This window comes from Pelophylax lessonae (genome assembly GCF_965119305.1).
Source record: "Pelophylax lessonae genome assembly, chromosome: 9".
NCBI classification, from domain to species: Eukaryota; Metazoa; Chordata; class Amphibia; order Anura; family Ranidae; genus Pelophylax; species Pelophylax lessonae.
The window spans coordinates 177158296-177181359 of NC_138776.1; the positions used below are offsets into that span (position 1 = coordinate 177158296).

Here is a 23064-nt window from a genome sequence, read left to right on the forward strand (position 1 = left end):
ATCGGGTACAGGAAACACAAATCGCCATTTAGCGGGAAAACGGTTCCCTTGTCCTGCAGCAATGTCTTATTATATTATTCCCTTTATCGGATTCTAACTTTCCCTCAAGCATGCGCTATGCTGCCTGTCAGAAGAAATCTCTTTTCTGACGACTTTTAAAACTCTTGGCACCTCTAGATCCTTCAGTTTATTTAGAACAGAAACGCTCCATGCCTCCATTACCCCTGGACCTGTTAAAGATTCAGAAGTGGAACCTCCTTTATTTGCCAGCCACACTAGAGGACAAGCTGTTTACATTTTTAGAACTATGGGAACCTTAGATTTCCAATTGTGTACCAGCAGTCTTTGACAGCACACTTTAAGGCATCTAGGTCGCCAGTGATAGACTGATATGGGAATAAAATGATAACTTTAAAATAATTTATAACTTCTTTAACCGCTTCAATATCTGATACTATTACCCCCTTCCTGCCCAGGCCAATTTTCAGCTTTCAGCACTGTCACACTTTGAATGACAATTGCGTGGTCATGCAACACTGTACCCATATGACATTCTTATTTTATTTCACACAAATGGCTTTCTTTTGGTGGTATTTAATCACCACTGGGTTTTTAATTTTATGATGAATAAATTAAAGGCTGAAAATTGTGGGAAAAAAAATCATACAGTACATGACTTGGGCTGAGCAGGAGGCGCCCACCCGACAAATGAGAGACGGTAAATGTTTAGGCGCGTTAAAAATGTTTTTTCTGCTTAAACATACTCTTTTGAACATGCAAGTGATGTTTTTATTTTCCAGCCTCTAAGGCCCTGATCACACTAGAGCATTTTTTAGGTCGTAAAACGCTCCTCTCTCGGATGCGGAGAAGGCTTTTGACAGTCAATTAGCAGTTCCTTCGAGCTACTCTATCCCATATAGACTGGGACCTTCCATGCTGTCCTGTATCCTCTCACTTTACTCTCATCCCTCTGGAGGGATCAAACTAAATGATGTGTGGTCGGACTTCTTTGAGATCCTGAATGGAACCTGTCAGGGATAACCGCTTCACCCTCTGGTCTTCATCCTTACCCTGGAACCCTTTCTGTGCACCATCCGGGGAAGGATAGAGATCATAGGCTATCGAAAAAGCCCTCTGGGGTCCACAAATTTTCTGCTTTCGCAGGCAATTTGATCTTTTTCTTATTCTCTCACATCTCTCCCTAACTTAGTATAATCCTTCCCTTTAGTAATATAAAACAACCCTGAGCGTTCGGCCGCACCCCACCGAAGGTCCATGGTGCCGACTTAGCAAGTAGTATGCTAAATCCCTTTGCCTTTGAAATAGGCGAGGAGCTGTGATACACCAACGGGAAGTCTCTATTGGATAGCCCAGGGACGCTGTCACACCTAAAGTGTGTTTCCTGGAGGAAAGCAATTTGTGTTTTTGACCTCCGCAAGTCATCCAGAAAACGGGAGTTTCTCCGTGACATTTAGGCCCCTGGCATTGAGACTGATTTTTAGCAGACCCATTTAAAGGGGTCACGCGAGGCTGCAGTATCCGCAGCGGGAGTGTGCAACAACCCAAGTCAGGTCCCATGGTGCGCAAGTCAGGTCCCATGTTTGCTTCTGGTATTCCTCTGAAGCGCAAATTGTTGCGTCTGTAACGATTTTCACTGTCATCTAGCCACAGCTGTATTATTGCCGCATGGCCTGTTGGTCAGTTTTTAAGGCAAATAGTCTAGTCTCTGTGGAATTGGAAGACTCTTCTAACTCCGCAACTCTTTCCTCCACTGAGTCCACCTGGGCACAGATATCCTGCAGTTCCTTTGAAAGAGAATTAACTATTGTGGCTGCCATTTCCTGAATATCCTGCTTATTGAGAAAGTCAGCCAAAAGCTCCCTGATTGCCCCCTCCGGGTGCATGCCCGCCCCCTGCAAGTCTGCGGATCTGAGGGGGGTCCGCCATCAGGATGTCCAGGAAATTAGCTTGATCGTGGCGACGTCATCCCTGGTGGAATGGCCGGAGATGTAAACGGCTGCTGACTGAGAAAATGGAGAGATGTCCGGGCTCCTAGCCTCCCCAGGCTTCTTCTGGTTAATCCGGTCACTGGGCATGTAAGTATAGGCTGAGTGTTAAGCTGTTTGAGGTGGTCCCGGCCTGTGCAGAGCTCCACGAGGTTCGTCCTCACTCCTCCATTGCTAAGCCATGCCCCTCCCCCCCCCCCCATTTTAATGTTAGGATCCACCCAGATGCCAGATTTGCAGCAAGCTCAGCCTCTCAGTGAACTGCTGGGAGACTGAGCCAGTCAATCCTCTCTCCTCCACAGCCCTGCGCTTTTGTGAGTGCTGGTAACTGACAGTCACTGCTGTCTACTCAGTGAAGACCCAAGAACAAAGCCATCAACAGTCTTTTATCCCTCAGTTCTCGGTGTAGAGGCAGCTGGGGACAGATGCAGCATCGGACCGAAGCTGCATCCACCTAGGGGAGTGTGTAGACCGAAGCTGCATCCGGTTAGGTGAGTTTTTTTTTTTTTTTTTTTTTCATGTACCTCACGTCTCTTAGGCTGGCCATACATGTTCAGTTTTCTTGAACAATTTTCTATTAGGTTTACTAAAAACCATATAATATAAGGTCAATACTAAATACTTTCAATTGTATCCTATAAGACAGGCCTTTGTAATAGTTGAAGGTAAATTTTAAAGAAAATGGTACAGAAAATTGTATAATGTATGGCAAGCCTTAAATGATCAGCTTTCAGGGGTTTACTATATCTGACTTAGAGATTCAAGGGCTGCATCTTGTTCTAGCTACCATAGTCTTTATCATGTTGTAGTCTAAGGGCTGAGTTTAGGACTGTTCTGAGGGACCAAAGTTGGTTGTATGGATAACCAAACCAGAGCCTTTTCTCTTGTAATTTGTAAATAATTTTTGCTAATGAAATTTATCTTATAGCCCCTTACCATCTCTAAATGTAGATTAAATATTGGAATTGTTAATCTGACTGTATTTCTAGTGCCATGTTAAAATCGATTTTCTAGTTAGCATTAAATCGAATTATTCACTGAATGCTCCAGATAACTTTTAGCCTGTTGGCACTAACATAAGCATATGCCTAGCAGTGAAAGTGAAAGAGGAGTTTATCTGCACTTCTTTCCCAGATGATACCACCTATAGAGACAGGCAGAGCTAGATTGACAGACTTCACCAGCTGCTCAGATCTATCCTTCTGCCACAGAGTTAACCATATTGCCTAAAAATTTTGGGCTGTGATGAGTCGATGATTAAAATTTAGTTTACTCACCCCTTCCTGTGTTCCCGGTTGCTTCACTGCTCAGTGCAATTTTATTGCCTCAGATGGAGCAAGGCTTCAAATTGTGACATGCATGCCCCTATTGCTATAATGTGCATTAGTGAATTGGGGTACGCATTACTTGGATTCCCATTCTCTTCACTATAACGTTCCTGCAGCATGTATGCATTTTTACACTTGCGCACATTCACTGCACATGTAAATGACATGTTATTTTGTGACCTTTTATGTTAAAATAACGTCACGTTTTCTAAGTACCACACACCTTGTGCAGAGGCTGTTGTGAGCAAACCATTAGAGTTCTTTCTCACTACTTACACATATACTTTTTTAAAGAAACAATTTGTAAGTAGATGTTTTCTGTTATTCTTTAAATGTAGCTGCCAAACAGAATTTTACTTTTGTTAAATATAACCTCTATTTTAGTACCCCATTAAGATGTATGAAAGTCCCTGACCTGCAAATGTGGTTGTCTAATTTGCCAGGTGTATTTTTCCAATAAAATGTGGTCTGGAATCCTGTGATTGCAAGGTTTTCTCTTGGTTTAATAAATATGGTTGGCTACTTTGATATGGTGGTATTTTTATCTAATAAGTAAATTCAATAAAGGCTTAGCCTTCCCGGTCAGCAGAATACAATTACGGTTTGTGGCTATAGCTACTGGCAGTAATTGCATGTAAAAAGTTCAATAGACTGGTTGTACTCAAGTCGAACAATGATTAGACGTTGATACAATCATCCTGCTCATACATGGATAAAAATTTGGTCCCTGCTGAACCAACCGAATTTTAATCCACTTATCACTGGCCTAAGTAAAGCAGTGGATTCCAGCATTCAAAAGCCACCATGGAGGGCATATAAATGTCTCCCCACCCATTGTACGCAATGAGACATACAGTATCTCACACCCCTCACATTTTTGTAAATATTTTATTATCTTTTCAGGTGACAACACTGAAGAAATGACACTTTGCTACAATGTAAAGTAGTGAGTGTACAGCTTGTATAACAGTGCAAATTTTCTGTCCCCTCAAAATAACTCAACACACAGCCATTATTGTCTAAACCGCTGGCAACAAAAGGGAGTACACTCCTAAGTGAAAATGTCCAAATTGGGCCCAAGTAGCCATTTTTCCTCCCCGGTGTAATGTGACTCGTTGGTGTTCCAAGGTCTCAGGTGTAAATGGGGAGCAGGTGTGTTAAATTTGGTGTTATCGTGCTCACTCTCTCATACTGGTTACTGAAGGTTCAATATGGCACCTCATAGCAAAGAACTGAGGATCTGAAAAAAAGAATAGTTGCTCTACATTAAGATGGCCTAGGCTATAAGAAGATTGCCAAGACCCTGAAACTGAGCTGAAGCACGGTGGCCACGACCATACAGTGTTTTAACAGGACAGATACCACTCAGAACAGGCCTCGCCATGGTCGACCAAAGAGGTTAAGTGCACATGCTCAGCGTCCTATCCAGAGGTTATCTTTGGGAAATAGATGTATGAGTGCGGCCAGCATTGCTGCAGAAGTTGAAGGGGTGGGGGGTCAGCCTGTTAGTGCTCAGACCGTACACCGTACACTGCATCAAATTGGTCTGCATGTAAAATATATAAAATAAATATCCACAAGTGATAAATATGATATACCCCCTGCGCACAAGTTAAATAAATATATTGAATGAGTCAGATTCCAGACCTATCGCAGCTACTTTGAAGTTGCAAATATGTTGAAGTTACCAGAAAAAAGTCCCATCTATCGAACAAAAAACTAGTAATAGTAGCGCAGATAGTTCAAAAGGGTAATCCTCCACACAGAAGAAACAAATGTCCCTTTAAAATTTCTTATGCAGCGTCTCTTAAATTTCTCTCCACCAATTGGGAATAATAGTGAGTTTACGGGGTCACCACACCACACATCCTCCATCTCGGTGCTAAATAAGGGGGGGTGGCAACTCACCAGACAGCGTAACCCACCTATTCTCATAGGATAGGCAATAAGGCAAAGAACACAAATCTCCTCCGATCAAGTTACAGCAGCCGACTGTGTCTTTCCCTATAGCTTGTCATTTAAGGCGTTCCCTTCTCCTCACAGCAATCCACCCATTCACCACAGTTGGAAAGATAAGAAAAGGGAAACCGCACTAGCGTAATATTGTTTAAAATCCACACGTTTATTCACCAAACCAAATTAAATGTACTCGCAAACAAAGCGCATATAAAAGCCTTCAATATTCTGTGGACAGTATCACGGATACACCGATCGGTGCTGTAGGTCTGGCTCACCCTCTCCACGATGATGCTCCGGACCACACCAGCCTCCGTAGGTGTCACCCGATCACTTCCGGTCGCCGTAAGGTTCACTCCCTGACATGTTTCGTCATATCCGACTTGTTCACAGGGGCGTGAACCTTACGGCACGGCGTCATACTTAAATACACTGGGATGCTGACACCTCCCATAGCGTCAAACGGGCACACCCATTTATGCTAATTCCCGGATCGTAGCAAAGTCTCCATAGAGACCGCTTACATTAGATCGGCCGATTGATAACTAAGTTTGTCAACCCACCACCCGCATTCCGATGGATCCGGCTCCAAAACACGCCAAAATTTATAATACTACACCCTTTACAGGGTGAGATTCACAAATTATAGGTATTAACCCCTTAATATCAATAACTTTGCTGTGTCAGCATTCCTATATTTCAGTATTGGCAGTCACATGCTAATATCGACAAAAATAAAAATATCGACAAAAATAACCTGCCAATCGCATTCTTAATAGAATTAAATATATATATATGTGTGTGTGGATTTCACTCACATACACAAAATATAGATATCCTTAAAAACTAAATTTAAATTTAAAAGAAGCCTTAACTCTGATAAATATACAGACAAAGATATATCTTAATAAGATCAAAAAGTAGAACCCGTAATGATTAAAATCTCAAACAGCATACACATATTAATTGATAATTCCAGATATATAAAACCAGATAAAATATTGATGAAAAAAATCTAAAAATGTTCACTTGAACCAAAACTGGCAGGAATAAACAGCAAAAATACATTATCCAAAATTTAAAATTGACAGTTCAAGTCTAGGTCAATGTTTAGACCTTTGGGATCAAGGGCCTGGGTGAGGAAAATCCACTTAGTTTGGCATTTGGACAGTTCCCTCACCCAGTTTGCCCCCCTCCATGAGGGGGTAACCCTTTCTATACCCCAAAAGTGCAAACTGCGGGGATCACGATTATGGTGCCTTCTGAAATGCTCAGACACTATGATCTTTAAAACCATTTAAAATGTTCGTAATATGTTCCCCAACTCGTTTCTTCACTGTTCGCTTTGTACGGCCAATGTAGATCCGATTGCACGGGTACATCAGACCATAGACCACGTGTGTGGTATCGCAGGTAATTAAATTCTGAATTTTAAAATGTTTGTCAATTGCTGGTACATAAAATTCACTCCTCCTTTAAATTTGTGCTAGTGAAGAAACACGCACGACAACGTCCGCATGTATGGAAGCCCTTCCTATCAGGGAAGGTGGTCACATTGGGGGGGTCTAAGATCTTTTTGACCACCCTGTCTCCAAAATTAGGTGCCTTGCGATAGATAAAAGACGGATTGGTTGGTATTGCAGGACCTAATGTACGATCTTTCAATAATAATGGCCAATGTTTTTTGAATATGGCTTCAACATTGTTGTAGTCGCTAGAAAAATTGGATAAAAAAACTCCATTCTTTTTTGTTGTCCATGGTTTTAATTTTATGTTGTAAACAATCTGACCTGGGTTGATCTAGGATCCTTTTAATCTCATGGTCTAAACATTCCTCACTGTACCCTTTCTGCAAGAATCTCTCCTTAATTACTTCAGATTGAGCTACAAAATCCTGATCGAATGTGCAGTTTCTGCGGACCCTCATGAATTGGCCCCTCGGTATATTTTTTAACCACGTAGGGTGGTGGCCGCTCATGATGGACAGATAACTGTTCCGGTCCGTCTGCTTAAAGAAAACTTTCGTTGCAAAACCATTCATGTGTCTAAAAATCGTTACGTCTAAAAATTGGATAGTATTTTGATCCCAATAGAACTCCAGCCGAATATTATTGTGGTTTGAGTTCAAGTGGGTCATAAAAGTTAAAAGGGATTCTTCAGAACCTTCCCAAATAAAATATCATCAATAAAACGTTTATAAAAGCGCAATTCCTGCTTGCGCTGATTAAAAATAAACTTGTCCTCTAACTCAGCCATAAAAATGTTTGCCAAGCTGGGGGCAAATTTGGCCCCCATAGCAACGCCTGTCTTTTGGCTGTAAAAACAATTATTGAACCAAAAATAATTGTGGGAGAGACAAAAATCAAGGGATCTGTGGATGAATCTTTTTTGTGCAAACGGGATTTCTTCCCTCTTGCTCAATGCCCAATTCAGGGCAAGCAGGGCATCATCATGCTGGATGATGGTATAGAGTGAGGACACGTCGGCCGTCACTAAGAAGGCCGACGTACCCTCACTCAGACACATCATCCAGCATAATCAATAAGTCCTTTGTATCCTTCAAAAAGGCTTTTGTAGTCACCACACTAGGTTGTAGAAATTTGTAAAGGTATTGGCCCAGTCTAGCAGACACAGAGCCAATACCATTGACTATCGGACGTGCTGGTGGACAAATTGGTCTGCATGGCTGTCGTCCCAGAAGGAAGCCTGCAAACAGTTTGCTGAAGACAAGCAGACGAAGGACATGGATTAATGGAACCATGTCCTGTGGTCTGATGAGACCAAGATCAACTTATTTGGTTCAGATGGTATCAAGCGTGTATGGTAAAAACCAGGTGAGGAGTACAAAGACAAGTGTGTCTTGCCTACAGTCAAGCATGGTGGTGTCATGGTCATGGGGCTTCTGCATGAGTGCTCCCGGCACTGGGGAGCTACAGTTTATTGCCAACATGTACTGTGACATACTGAAGCAGAGCATGATCCCCCTCTCCCTTCGGAGATTAGGCCATAGGGCAGTATTGCAACATAACGACCACAAACACACCTCCAAGACGATCACTGCCTTGCTAAAGAAGCTGAGGGTAAATGTGATGGATTGGTCAAGCATGTCTCCAGACCTAAACCCTATTGCGCATCTGTGGGGCATCCTCAAACAGAAGGTGGAGGAGCGCAAGGTCTCTGACATCCATCAGCTCCGTGATGTTGTCATGGAGGAGTGGAAGAGGATTCCAATTGCAACCTGTAAAGCTCTGGTAAACTCCATGCCCAAGAGGGTTAAGGCAGTGCTGGAAAATAATGGTGGCCACACAAAATAACACTTTGGGCCCAATTTGGACACTTTGACTTAGGGGTGTACTTTTGTTGCTCGCAGTTTAGACATTAATGGCTGTGTGTTGAGTTATTTTGAGGGTACAGCAAATTTTTCACTGTTATACAAGCTGTTAACTCACTACTTTACTTTTGTAGCAAAGTGTAATTTCTTCATACAAATACAATATTTTCAAAAATGTAAGGGGTGTATTCAATTTAGTGAGATATTGTATGCCTATTCAGTCCTAGTCCTGCAGAGGTGCTAATTTGCATTTTAATAGGTTTCCAGGAAGCAAACATTTTGTTGCACTGTTATGTTTATTGGAGTCTTAGTGACCCTAACACGCAGTTTAATTTACATTAATCCTCCTTTCTGTATCGTTCATTAAATAACACAGCTCCTGATCATCTTAACCATTGGGTTATACTGCCCCCTACAGGAGGGGGGTGTACCTGGTGGGGGCTCCTGCCAGTGTCATGGTGTCATTTTCGGGGCTTTTGGAACGACTCTTGGGCCCCCAGGAGCCGTGTGGTGCCGTCATTTTCTTGTGGGCTGTAGATTCGGTGGCCATGTTTGTGTTGCCTCTGAGGCCATTTTCTAGTGCTTTCTCATTGCTAATTACAGCGGCCTTGACTGTGAAGGCGGTGGGAGCCCCTCCTTATCCCCTGGTACTGAATCCTGGATCTTTCTCTGCCTGATCGCTGCATGTGTTTGCAGATAGCCTGGTGCTGCGGTGCCTGATCGATGGATGGGGAGTCTGGTGGGGTCCTCTCCCTCTCTGCTATAGGATCGGTTTGTCCTCGGTGCCTGGCGACCTATGGTTCTGCCACTGCGGTGGAGTTGTCCCTAGCATTGTTTTTACACCTTTTTTGTGGGTCCCCCTTTTTCACTCGAGTCCCTGGAGCACATTTCCCCATCTGATCCCCTTTCAGAGGCTGCCGGGTCCTCTGGGTCCCAACAATCCTGTACTGCACTGATGGCGGTCCTGAAGTATTTGGTGTCCAAAGTGGATTTGCTCCTGGGGAAACTGCCTGTGAAAAAGCGTCCGCCGCCTTCACCTGCCTCATCTGTCTCATCAGATCCTGAATCTGATTCTGCCGCCGCGAGTCACCCTCATGGGTCTGTGTCCACACACCCTGATTTCTCAGATAGGATGATTACTCTACTCCTGTAGCTGCGCATGAAAAAGCGCTGGTGGATGCACTGATGTATATCTGTGCGTGAAACTTTAAAAATAGAGGATGCGGCTAATGCCGCATCGGAGGCGTCGGTTCCTTTGACACCCACAAGCCCTCCAGAGCGGCAAGGGTGTTCCCCCTTTCCCCACTTACTTTGACAAAATTGTTGCTAAACAGTGGGGTTGTCCAAAACACCCCCTTGTGGTCCCTAAGCGTTTTGATATAAGGGTACCCTTATGAGGACTCCCTGCTTAAAAAGTGGACTGTCCCACCTGTGGGGGACTCTCCGGTTTCTAGGGTAAACAAAGCAACCATGATTCATTCCAGTTGAGTCCCTGGCCTTTAAGGACCCGGCTGACAGAAAAGCAGAGGCTGTGGCCCACCTTATGTACACTGTGGCTGGTTCGGCACTTAGGCTGTTTTTTACTATTTAAATCAAGGTGTATGCGCTACCAGATAGCGGATTTCTGAGCGCATATTAACAAGTTAATATGTGCCATATCCTAAATTAGAACTAAACTGTTCATTGAAGGAAAACCTGGACTTTATAGGCACAAAGTAGGATAAAACATATACATTTTATTATTTTACACTTAAAAACAAACACATCGCCTGAAAGGCAACAGCATACTAGAAAATGTGATGTTCCACATTGGAAGGATCCGTTGAAGAAGACAGGTAATATAGCTGTCACTCCAAGTGAAATGTCGGTGTGGTCTTCACAGGTGCAAATAAAGGTTCATTGAGCTAAAACACTCAACATGTTTCGCATACATGCTTCATCTGGAGCTTACAGTTCATTGCTCTGTATTTTGCTTATAAACAACATACAAAAAGGAAACGGTAAGGAAGGTGAAATCAGGAGCCTGGATTCACGTAAGATTGACTGGTAATCATGGACAATGATTCTTGTCAATACGGTATTGACAATTTATGCCTACTGCTCATTGTATGGATACTCGTCATATACACCCATGGGTATCCATGGCCAAACTGGTATATGTGTAGCCCATTCGTAGAGGAGGGAATGGATAATTATGCCTTATCAATAAACTTTGGTTGTGCGCTGAGGTAGAAAAGGTAGCACTAAAGATATGCACTCCTTAAAGATGCTCCTGAAAGGCATATCAACCTTCCTAGGATGGGGAACCGCCATTGCCCTGATGTTGCAAACTCTAACCCAGTGGGCCAAGCTTTTACGCCAAGACCTAGTAGGGGAGCAGCTTCCACCTGCCTTTGCTGAATGGGCGGATCAGTTTGTCCAGGGGCTGCAGTTTATCTGTGATGCCTCTTTGGATGCGGCTCCTCGGATTGCAAGGCTGTCTGTCTCAGCCGTGCTCCTTAGGCGTGTTACTTGGCTTAAATGCTGGTCTGCGGACCAGACTACTAAGAAGGCCTTATCTGTTCTCCCCTTCCTAGGGGATCACCTGTTTGGAGCTTCCATGCATTACCTCATTAAGGGTCTCACAGGGAGAAAGGGTACTTTTCTTCCGCAGGCTAGTAAGGGCAAGGAGGCCTGTCGTAGACGTGGTCCATCCTTCTCGGCTCATATGTTTTTTCATCTCTTAGGGTCTCAAGACAAGGGATCAAAACCCTTCAGAGGATCCAGATGAAACTGGTCTGGAAAGCTGAGAGTGGGCGTCTCCAGACCTGCGGACAAGGCTCCATCAGCATGAAGGAGTGCCCTCACTCGTATGTGGAGTGGGAGGACGTCTTCACTGGTTTATGGACCCGTGCAGCTCCCTGGTACATTACAAGTGGGTCCATGAAGTCATAAGGCACCTGTCCCTAGACCACTTACGGGGTCTCTTTGGGGCAGTGCAAGACTTGCTAAGCCAAGGGGTGATTGTCCCGGTTCTAACTTCGGAACGTTTTCAGTGGTTTTATTCAAACCTATTTACAGTCTCCAGGAAGGAGGGCAAGGCGACTTCTGGACCTCAGGCCCTAAACTGCTTTCTGCGGGTGTAGCAGTTCTGAATGCAGTCCATTCGCACAGTAGGGGGATATTCTTGCTTCTATCGACATCAAGGATGCTTACCTTTACATTCCAGTGTGTTGGTCACCAGCGCTTCCTCCGCTTTGCCATGGGTGAGGAGCATTATCAGATTGTGGCTTTACCCTTTGGTCTCGCCTCCGCTCCTCGGGTCTATACAAATGTTGGCATTGTTGCCTCAGCGGGGAATCGCGGTACTGGATGATATTCTGCTGCGAGCAGAGTCTCAGACTGCCCCTGTTGGACAACTTGGAGATTATTCTGTGAACTCTGAGGGGGTTTGATTGGATCCTGAACCTTCAGAAGTCTGCTCTGGTTTCGTCCACAAATCTGGATTATTTTGGTCTGACTCTGGACTCGGCCTTAGCCAGAGTGTTCCTTCTGGAAAAACTCCAGAAACTACAGGAAACCATTAAACTTTTGATGTCCAGCAGATGGTAATCCCTTCTGACTTGCATGCAGGTGATGGCCTGGTGGTGTCTGCCTTCGAGGAGGCTCCGTTTGCACAGTTTCCCACAAGATCTCTGCAAAGAGAATTCAATTGGCAGTGCTACAGATGTGGCCTATGTTGATCACCAAGGGGGCACATGAAGTGTCTTGGCGGCTCAGGAAGTAGGTGCCATTCTAAGGTGGGTAGAACGTTTCGTTTCAGCCATCTCTGCTGTACACATTCCGGGTGTGGAAATTTGGCAGGCAGATTACCTCAGGCGACAGGCGTTGGACCAGGGGGGATGATCACTTCATCTGGAGGTGTTTCATCAGTTGTGCCTCCGGTGGTGTACTCCCGAGGTGGACCTGTTGGCATCTCATCTCAACCGGAAAGGTGCAGAGCTTTGTGGCACGGTCTCAGGACACTCTGGTGAACGCCACAGATGCGCTGGTGGATCCGTGGAGTCAGTATTGTCTGATTTATGCCCTCTCCCCTCTCAAGCTTCTGCCAGCGCTTCTGCGCAGGATCCAGGCAGAAGGGATTCTGGTAATCTTAGTGGCTCCAGACTGGCCTCGCTAGTCTTGGTACGCCGATCTGGTACGGCTGGTTGCCCATGTTCCTTGGAGACTTCCTCTCAGGGAAAATCTGCTGTCCCAAGGGCCAAACTTTCATTCTGGTTTAGAGTCACTGGAGGACTTGGCTGTTAAAAGCCAGAGGCTGAAATCTAGAGGTTTGTCTGATTCAGTGATTCCTACGCTGTTAAAAGCTAGAAAATCTACCTGTAGGAAGATCTACCATCCTACATGGAAGTCGTATATTGCGTGGTGAGAGTCTCTTGGGGTTCATCCTAACTTTTTCGGTGGCTCTGATCTTAACCTTCCTCCAGTGGAGGGTTGAGCAGCGCCTGGCCTTGAGTACTATCAAGGGCCCGGTCTTGGCCTTGGGGGTCTTCCCAATGGCCAATTGGCCACACTTACAGTGCCTTGCGAAAGTATTCGGCCCCCTTGAACTTTGTGACCTTTTGCCACATTTCAGGCTTCAAACATAAAGATATAAAACTGTAATTTTTTGTGAAGAATCAACAAGTGGGACACAATCATGAAGTGGAACGAAATTTATTGGATATTGCAAACTTTGTTAACAAATAAAAAACTGAAAAATTGGGCATGCAAAATTATTCAGCCCCTTTACTTTCAGTGCAGCAAACTCTCTCTCCAGAAGTTCAGTGAGGATCTCTGAATGATCCAATGTTGACCTAAATGACTAATGATGATAAATAGAATCCACCTGTGTGTAATCAAGTCTCTGTATAAATGCACCTGCACTGTGATAGTCTCAAAGGTCCGTTTAAAGCGCAGAGAGCATCATGAAGAACAAGGAACACACCAGGCAGGTCTGAGATACTGTTGTGGAGAAGTTTAAAGCCGGATTTGGTCACAAAAAGATTTCCCAAGCTTTAAACATCCCAAGGAGCACTGTGCAAGCGATAATATTGAAATGGAAAGAGTATCAGACCACTACAAATCTACGAAGACCTGGCCGTCCCTCTAAACTTTCAGCTTATACAAGGAGAAGACTGATCAGAGATGCAGCCAAGAGGCCCATGATCACTCTGGATAAACTGCAGAGATCTACAGCTGAGGTGGGAGACTGTCCATAGAACAACAATAAGTCGTATACTGCACAAATCTGGCCTTTATGGAAGAGTGGCAAGAAGAAAGCCATTTCTTAAAGATATCCATAAAAATGTTGTTTAAAGTTTGCTACAAGCCACCTGGGAGACTCACCAAACATGTGGAAGAAGGTGCTCTGGTCAGATGAAACCAAAATCAAACTTTTTGGCAACAATTCAAAACGTTATGTTTGGCGTAAAAGCAACACAGCTCATCACCCTGAACACACCATCCCCACTGTCAAACATAATGGTGGCAGCATCATGGTCCTGCTTTTCTTCAGCAGGGATGGGAAGATGGATGGAGCCAAATACAGGACCATTCTGGAAGAAAACCTGATGGAGTCTGCAAAAGACCTGAGACTGGGATGGAGATTTGTCTTCCAACAAGACAATGATCCAAAACATAAAGCAAAATCTACAATGGAATGGCTCACAAATAAACATATCCAGGTGTTAGAATGGCCAAGTCAAAGTCCAGACCTGAATCCAATCGAGAATCTGTGGAAAGAACTGAAAACTGCTGTTCACAAACGCTCTCCATCCAACCTCACTGAGCTTGAGCTGTTTTGCAAGGAGGAATGGGCAAAAATGTCAGTCTCTCAATGTGCAAAACTGATAGGCATACCCCAAGCGACTTACAGCTGTAATCGCAGCAAAAGGTGGCGCTACAAAGTATTAACTTAAGGGGGCTGAATAATTTTGCACGCCCAATTTTTCAGTTTTTTATTTGTTAAAGTTTGAAATATCCAATAAATTTCGTTCCACTTCATGATTGTGTCCCACTTGTTGATTCACCACAAATAATTACAGTTTTATATCTTTGTTTGAAGCCTGAAATGTGACAAAAGGTTGAAAAGTTCAAGGGGGCTGAATACTTTCGCAAGGCACTGTACCTTGGTGCGTACTTTTATCCAGGGAGTTCGACACTTGGTCTCCATTGCCGCCTTGGGACCTCAATTTGGTGCTTTCAGTCCTCCAGAAACCTTCTTTTGAAAATCTTAGGGAAGTTCCCCTGCTTTCGTTATCCCAGAATGTGGCCTTTTTGGTGGCAATCAACTTCTGCGCGCAGGGTGTCGGAGCTGGCGGCATTGTCTTGTCGTTCACCTTATTTGGTTCACAGAGATAAGGTGATTCTTCGACTCTGTCCGTCATTCCTTCCAAAGGTTGTGTCTGATTTTCATTTGAATGAAGACATTGTGTTACCTTCCCTGTGTGCCGGGCCAAAACATCCAAAAGAAATTGCTTTGCATTCCTTGCATGTGGTTCCAGCAATTGTGGTGTACTTGGCAGCTGCGGAGTCTTTTAGGAAGTCCGACTCGCTATTTGTACTCACGGATGGACCTCGGAAGGGGTTGTGGCCGCTCCTTCTACAACCATTTCAAGATGGATCAGACAGAAGGGGTTTCAAGCCTATTCAGTTAAGGCTCAGGTTCCTCCTTTCCCTGTTACAGCGCACTCTACTAGGACACCTAGTGGCTCCTGGGCCTTCCGTCATCCGGCGTCAGTGATGCAGATTAGCAAGGCGGCTACCTGGTCGTCTGTGCACACCCTTACAACATTTTATAAAGTGGATGTGTTGGCATTTGTGGAGGCTTCCTTTGGCCGCAAGGTTTTGCAGGCTGTGTAGAGGACCTGGTTCTTTTTTTTTAGTGTATTTTGTTTGTTTTTTTCAGGTGAGCTCCAGTTGTTCTTGGTTGAGCTCCGTGTTACCTGGTTGGCTATGGTTTAGCCTTGGTTAATTTTTTTTTCTGCTGTTCCCACCCCTCATATTTAACACTGCTTTGAGACTTCCCAATGGTTAAGAAGATCAGGAGCTGTGTCCGTCAATGAGCAATTGTGAAAATGGGATTTTTGGCTTACCGTAAAATCTATTTCTCTGATGTTCATTTGCGGACACAGCACCCACCCCTCTTGTGGAGTTGGATTTCTTCTAGTGTCCTACCTCCTGTAGGGGACAGTATAACCCAATGGTTAAGATGATCAGGAGCTGTGTCTGTCAATGAACATCAGAGAAATGGATTTTATGGTAAGACAAAAATTCAGTTTCTGTATGTGGATGACCCTAATTTTATTTAAAAAAATATATATGTTCCTAATCGATTTACAGCTGTCACGTGACCCAGCTCTTTCCCAGCCTGTCTGTAGGGAAACTGGCAGTCCTCTGCTGCTTGTCACAAGTTTTAAAAAAAAAAAAACGCTTTTGGCATACAGAGTAAAAATAATTATTAATAAAAATGTTAAATTTTCATACAAATGTGATATTTAATCTTTTGTTTGGCAATAACATGGTGTAGGTTGACTTCTCCCGGTCACAGGATGTGTCAAACCCCATCCAGCTTGTTTTATAATAAGGGGATGAGGGCACCATCAATCAAGATATAATATGCCACCCCCATTATGTTTAGCTGGTTAGTGGGTATGAAGAAAGATGGAGGGAGTGGGCTGTCATTTACCACTGTGTATATGCCCACATGTGTGACTCTATAGTTACATGTGCTGCTCTGACGTGATGGGGAGGATATGCTCATCATGGAAACGCATGTAGGATGTGCACTAGCTGCCAACACTGCTCTGTAAAATCCCAACTGCAAGTGGGGACATGAATTGAAGGGGGAGATGGATAAAACCAGGATCAACCAGGTTCTTGCAGAATACAGCCATAGTGACGGAGTATGAATAGTATTAAAGCATTAATTGATCATATTTAATGATGTGAATTTAATTACATTTTAACGTCCTCTTCTCTGCAGACCATATACTGATTATAACTTGGTTCTGAGGTCTTTATTTAATAAGTGGTTTATTTTTGTTTTGGTCTGCTCTGTTAACTTGTTGCCCTTACTGTGGCTAGCTCAACATGTCTTGGTAATATGATGCTCAATAAGAATAATAAAGACTTCTTTTTCACTCTTCTCGGCTGACTTCCAGGACTCGCTTGGCTCCAACAAGCTCCTTTTGATCTTAGTGTAGACTCGAGCACATTTAACCACACCACCCCAATTCCAAGCTACATATTCGCTCCTTGTCTCCCCGAAATACAGATTTATTCCTATTTCCTAAGTACTTTATATCTAGCCAGCTGCTCTACAAGTGCAACATTTAAAAATAAACAGTTACTATATAAATATTTTAAAAGTAAGTCCTTTCCTTCATACTAAAAATGAGCGTTTCGTTTGGTAACCCACATTTTTATCCCCTCCTTTTTTAAACTTTTAACTTCATATGTTTGCCTTTGTTACCTTAAAGTGGTTGTAAATGCTTACATATACCTACTGAATTGAATAACTTTCACTTTCATAGAGATACGCAGAGATCAAACAAATCTTCCTTCATACTGTGGGTAAAGAAAAGAATCGTCACCATTTTGTTGTTCTGCCACCTGAAATGAATACACATTTCGTTGTTTTATCTAGCGGTGTTCATTGCAACTTACATTATAACATCCAAGTGAAGGCTGTAACACCAACATGTCAGAAAAAATTCAGACGGAATCGCTGAATTTGAAAAAAGGATCAACCCCACCCCCCTCCTAAAAAGGACTTGTAAACCCAATCCGATGTAGCTACCGTCTCCATGGTACACAAAGCCATTTGACTTACAACTGCTCAGCTGTGGTCATTTTGATTCGCTCAGCCTGAAAAGAGCTTACCTGGAGCATTTCAGTTCTTGGTAGTGCAACTGAAGCAAACCATCAACTATGGGTGGCAAGGCACTGTCAAAAGATCCCCGGGATAAAGTTGTGGACAGACACAAGACAGGAGATGGATACTAAAAAATCTCAAGGGCTTTAGCAATGCCTAGAAGCACAGTAAAGTCTAGTTTTAAGAGGTGGAAGTTATTTAGTACAACACAGACCCTCCCTCAATCAGGACATCCTTCAAAACTGTATGAAAGAGCCAGGAAACTGGTCAGAGAGGCTACCAAGAGACCTACAGCAATGCTGAAGCAGTTTCAGGAATTTGACCGAGTGGTCTCATGTACATTTGACAATATCCCAAATTATCCACAAATGTGGCTTGGCTTGTATGGGAGGGTTGTAAGAAATATGCCACGCCTCAAAGGCCACAGCCAGTCACAGCTGAGCTTTGCCAAAGCACACCTTGAAAATTCTGAGGCCACATGGAAAAAGGTGTTATGGTCAGATGAGACTAAAATTTAATAATTTGGCCCCAACACACCAAACTATATGCCTGGTGGAAATCCAATACAGCTCACCATCCAAATAACACTGTTCCAACTGTTAAGTTTAGAGGTATTATTATCCTGGTATAGGGTGTTCTTTTGCAGCAGGGACTAGAGCACATGACAGAATAGAAATGTTGGTGTTCTATCTTTCACTTGATGGTCGAAGTTATACAGCTGGATAATTTTATTTCAGGCTGCAAAGCAACCAAATGTGATTCATTTAAAGGGAGAGTGTAATCTGAGACTGGAGTGGATGTATGTCCCTCTACACAGTCCCATAGGTAAGCCTGTTTAACTGAGTTTATCAATCACCTGCTGTGCTTGAGAGAGAGTGGGGCCATCTCCTGGGATCGCTAACTTTCTGAAGTGACTCCTGCAGATAACCGAGGAAGTAGCCAAGATTCACACTAGGTGCTTTGGATTAAGGCAAGTACACACTATACAAGGATATACTTTATTTATTTTTCTCTTCAGAGATTTACAATCTTTGTTCCTTTTAATGAGACCTCTAAGAGCTCTCCATGTCTTTGCTGTATGCAGGTGCAGCTGACTTCAGGTGACAGCCTTCCCCATGTTGACATTTTTGCTGCATGTTAGTGGGCAAGCAGCAACCTTTTTACCTGCAATATGAATGTAACCCTCAGACTGATCATACTAAACCTTTTTAAGCTGAGCTCTAGGAAGATGTAAAATACATACCACAGCTGTTTAATCATCAGTACATCATTAAATGCAAGCAGTGTAAGTCTCTGAGTTTGACCTGGTATCGTGGCACCTTGAGATCCCTGTACATCAGGGCTGGTGGAGGCAGTATAAATAGCCAGTCGCTTACCATACTGTCGAGCATGGGCATGGAAAGATAATCACACGGGGCAGCTCATTACTGTGCCACTTCTTTCCCTGACCAGTCAGTCTGGGGTGGGGCCAGGGAGAACTGGCTTGTAAATGGGTTGAATGATGCTAGCCATCAGACTGAAGACATCTAGTTGAAGGGAAGCAGGTTTTTGTTCGTTTTTTTCCCCCCCTGTCCTTTTTCCTCCTCTTTGCTCCTCCTCTTTGCTCCTCCTCTTTGCTCCTCCTCTTTGCTCCTCCTCTTTGCTCCTCTTTCCTTCTCCTCCTTTGCTCCTCTTTCCTTCTCCTCCTTTGCGCCTCTTTCCTTCTCCTCCTTTGCGCCTCTTTCCTTCTCCTCCTTTGCTCTCCTCTTTCCTTCTCCTCCTTTGCTCTCCTCTTTCCTTCTCCTCCTTTGCTCCTCCTCTTTCCTTCTCCTTCTTTGCTCCTCCTCTTTCCTTCTCCTCCTTTGCTCCTCCTCTTTCCTTCTCCTCCTTTGCTCCTCCTCTTTCCTTCTTTGCTCCTCCTCTTTCCTTCTCCTTCTCCTCCTTTGCTCCTCCTTCGCTCCTCCCTCCTTCTCCTTCTCCTCCATCCCTCCTCCCTATCCCCTCTCCTTCTCCTCCATCCCTCCTCCCTATCCTTTCTCCTCCTCCATCCCTCCTCCCTATCCCTTCTCCTTCTCCTCCATCCCTCCTCCCTATCCCTTCTCCTTCTCCTCCATCCCTATCCCCTCTCCTCCTGCTTTTCTCTTTCATTTCTTCTTTCTTTCTGAACTTCTCCCTTGACAATATTGGAGGTTTAATTTTTATGGAGGGGTGGGAAGGGGGTACCTAGCTTTGCCAGGTGCTCGCTCCCAATTCCCCTGGAATTGCCTAGGGGCGATTCCACCGGATGTTGTTCCCTCTCCCTTCACTGCCAATAACCTCTTGGTACATATCACAGGTCCTAAAAGGCTGTTTGACCATTCACAATGCACAGGGGGACTCACGCATGCTCAGTGGGAAGCCAGGTGAGAAGCTGCAAAGAGTCACAGCCGGGTGCCCACATTACACATGCCGGTGCTGGGGACACAAAGAACTTGCTTGGGTGAGGATGATGCTGGATCCCTGGACAGGAAAGTGTCATTTTAAAAGTCAGCAGCTACAGTAGTTGTAGCTGCTGACTTACAAAGTTTTTTTTTTTTTTTTTTTTGCCTCTAAACTTAAACTCTTTAATTGGGGTATCCATTTCCAGCTTGCTGTATTGCCTGGAGTTCTGCTTTTGCCCTGCCTGCTTGTATTGAGTCAGTTTTTCTTTTATTTGTAGCTTTCAAAAGTGGCTATAATATATATATATATATATATATATATATATATATATATATATATATATATATATATATATATATATATGTGTGTGTGTGTGTGTGTGTGTGTGTGTGTGTGTGTGTGTGTTTTTGTTTCTTTTGGCATGTACATTCCCACTAGCCCCACCCAAACATATTGGTGGTTTTAGCACTCTGGCATTCTTATGTTCTTTGAAAGCAAACTGGTATAAGCTAGTATATTACAGGCCTCAAAATAAATGATTAAAAAATGCCAAAGTACACCACAAACCTAGATATACCACCATGTTGTCAGTGTAGACTGCTGTAGTTCGTTTAGTCTTGTATATTGCTTCAAGCATACTGCAGTAAATAGATTTTAAGCATTAAAGTGATAAGAATCTCACCGAAGAGAGAACATGTCATGTACATTTGTGTTTGTGCTGTTTTCTCTTGACTAAATGAATATTGGTTTCAGGTCTGGCTATATTATCCAAGGGTCTTGTAATCAAACCCGAGTTTTGTAATGTGAAACAGTATGCTGTGCTGCTTTGTTTTGTCTTAATAATTTGCAGCCTCGAGCCATGGAAGGAATGCAGTTTGTTTAGGCAATAGTTCCTAATAAAACATTGCCCATGTTGTCCACGTGGCATAGACAATGTTTTGGCTGGTTAAGCTGGGACACCTCCAATTGCTCCCAGAGGTTTGCAGGTTTCATTAGGATTTGTAAAATGTTGCTCTACTTGCATTGGCTTTAATTTTTATTAACTTTGTTCAAAAAGGAAAATAAATGATGGTAGAGAGAAATTTTACAGCTACTACATGGGGCTATACCTTCTATACTTTTAAAATATTCATTTATTAGGTCTTTTGATATATTCTTTTACAAGCTTATTGGTTGTTAGTTTGCTAGTCTTAAAAAAAAAAAAAAAAGAAGAAAAAAAAAAAAGACTTCACTACGTTCTTATGTAAACCTGCCTCTTTCATCACTCTGACACTCCATAAAACAAGTCTCAGAAGAAAAGCTCTTTTCATTGAAAAAGCCAGTTAGATGCTCGGCTTTGAATGCCTAGTTTGAAGGTGCCCTAAATATAAGCTGTTACCCTTGGCTTACACTGTAACACTTGGATTCTCCGACTCAGCTGTTTTTAGGCTATAAGCTTGCTAACAAGGAAGACTTTGTCTCAAACACAGTAGTTACAATTATGAGTTAAGTAAGACACTTAACGCTTTCAGGTTTGGTCTTCTACTTTTCGGCTAAGAAATAGATGTAGCTATATCAGCTATACACACTTCATCAAGTGTGTTAGCTCTACTATTTACCATTTAACATCCTGGTAGCTTTATCAGAAGTGTCTGTAACATGAATGAATTGAGGCAAAAACTTTATTGTATGGAACTGATGTTTTCCATGTTTTATTAGTGACCAGACACCTCCAGAAAGTTGCTCTGGTGAACTCCATGCCCAAGAGGGTTAAGGTCGTGCTAGAAAAAAAATGGTGGCCACACAAAATATTGGGCCCAATTTGTAAATTTTTCACTTAGGGGTGTACTCCCTTTTTTTGCCAGCAGTTTAGACATTAATGGCTGTGTTGAGTTATTTTGAGGGGACAGGATATTTACACTGTTATACAAGCTGTACACTCACTACTTTACATTGTAACAAAGTGTAATTTCTTCAGTGTTGTCACATGAAGAGCTATTCTAAAATATTTACAAAAATGTTAGGGGTGTACTCACTTTTGTGAGATACTGTAATTTAATGGTTAGCACTGCGTCGGTACAGTGAGGATATCTCGATGCATTTCACAGGCCATAGAAGTCCTGCTTCTTGAAATGTCTGTGGCGTATCGCCATACCTCTGTTTTGCAGCGGATTTTATCAGATGCCCGGCGGATGTCAACATCCGTCGCCCCATAAAGGACAATGGGTGGTCCAATCGGGGCAGCCTGAAAAACTGACAGGCGGACCCGATCGCTCCGCTTGTGTGAAAGGCCGAAGAGCTCGAACTGCAGCTCTCCACCCCCTCCTCGCTGCTCTTCACAGATGCAGAAGGATTTTATCACAATATTGTGCTCTTTTGAAGTGCTGTAGACCAGAGAAGACTGCAAATAAACAAGCCAAACTTATGTAGAAGGATTTGTTAAATCTATCATGTAAGTCTATTAACTTTACTGGAGATATGAAAGGGTTTGCAACCAGTTTAAATTAACCTTATGGCATAATAAACTGTAATTCTTATAAATGGACACTGCTTCTTTCGACTCAGTTATAACAATTGTACGTTTCCTTAATGGCTTTGAATAGGTTACAAGAGAATCACTGTGGAGGTCTTTTTTGATGAAACCCTTTTGCAGCGTGAGACATGGTGGGTGGATTTACCTCTTAAGAGCCACCACACCACTTGAAATTTATGGGACTTTGTCCTTTAGGGGCCATTGACCCACCATTTAAAGTGGAAGTAAACACTCCTATTGTTTTCAGCATGGAAGCTGCCATCTTGGCCTCTGTTTCTGCCATGATGCTGCACATGTGATCAGTTGACACCAGCCATTGGATGGTTTTGACAGTTTGGTTAAGAGCACAACCAACAGTGGCAGTTGGCATTCCCGGCATGCTGGGAACGTAAATATTTTTTTAAACTTAAATCAATGGTTTTATTTCTGCTTTAAAGCAAAATAGATATTGTACACATTTTGTGACTTTCTAATAAATTCTAAGATTTATTACAGTACTTTATCTAGCTAATAAGTATCTGTAGTGACTTTGTACCGGTTGCTTTATTGAACAAATCATTGATAAGGTCTGTACCCAAATAAAGTAGTGAGCAATTTTGGCAAGGTATTCTGTACACTTAAATGTGCACAAAATC

At 43.2% G+C, this 23064-nt stretch overlaps 1 protein-coding gene across 4 annotated transcripts in view; it reads left to right on the plus strand.

The window, feature by feature from the left end:
• The window catches only part of ADK (adenosine kinase), a 320703-nt gene that overhangs the window by 209011 nt on the left and 88628 nt on the right, over positions 1-23064 (plus strand). The gene's annotated exons all lie outside the window — the stretch shown is intronic.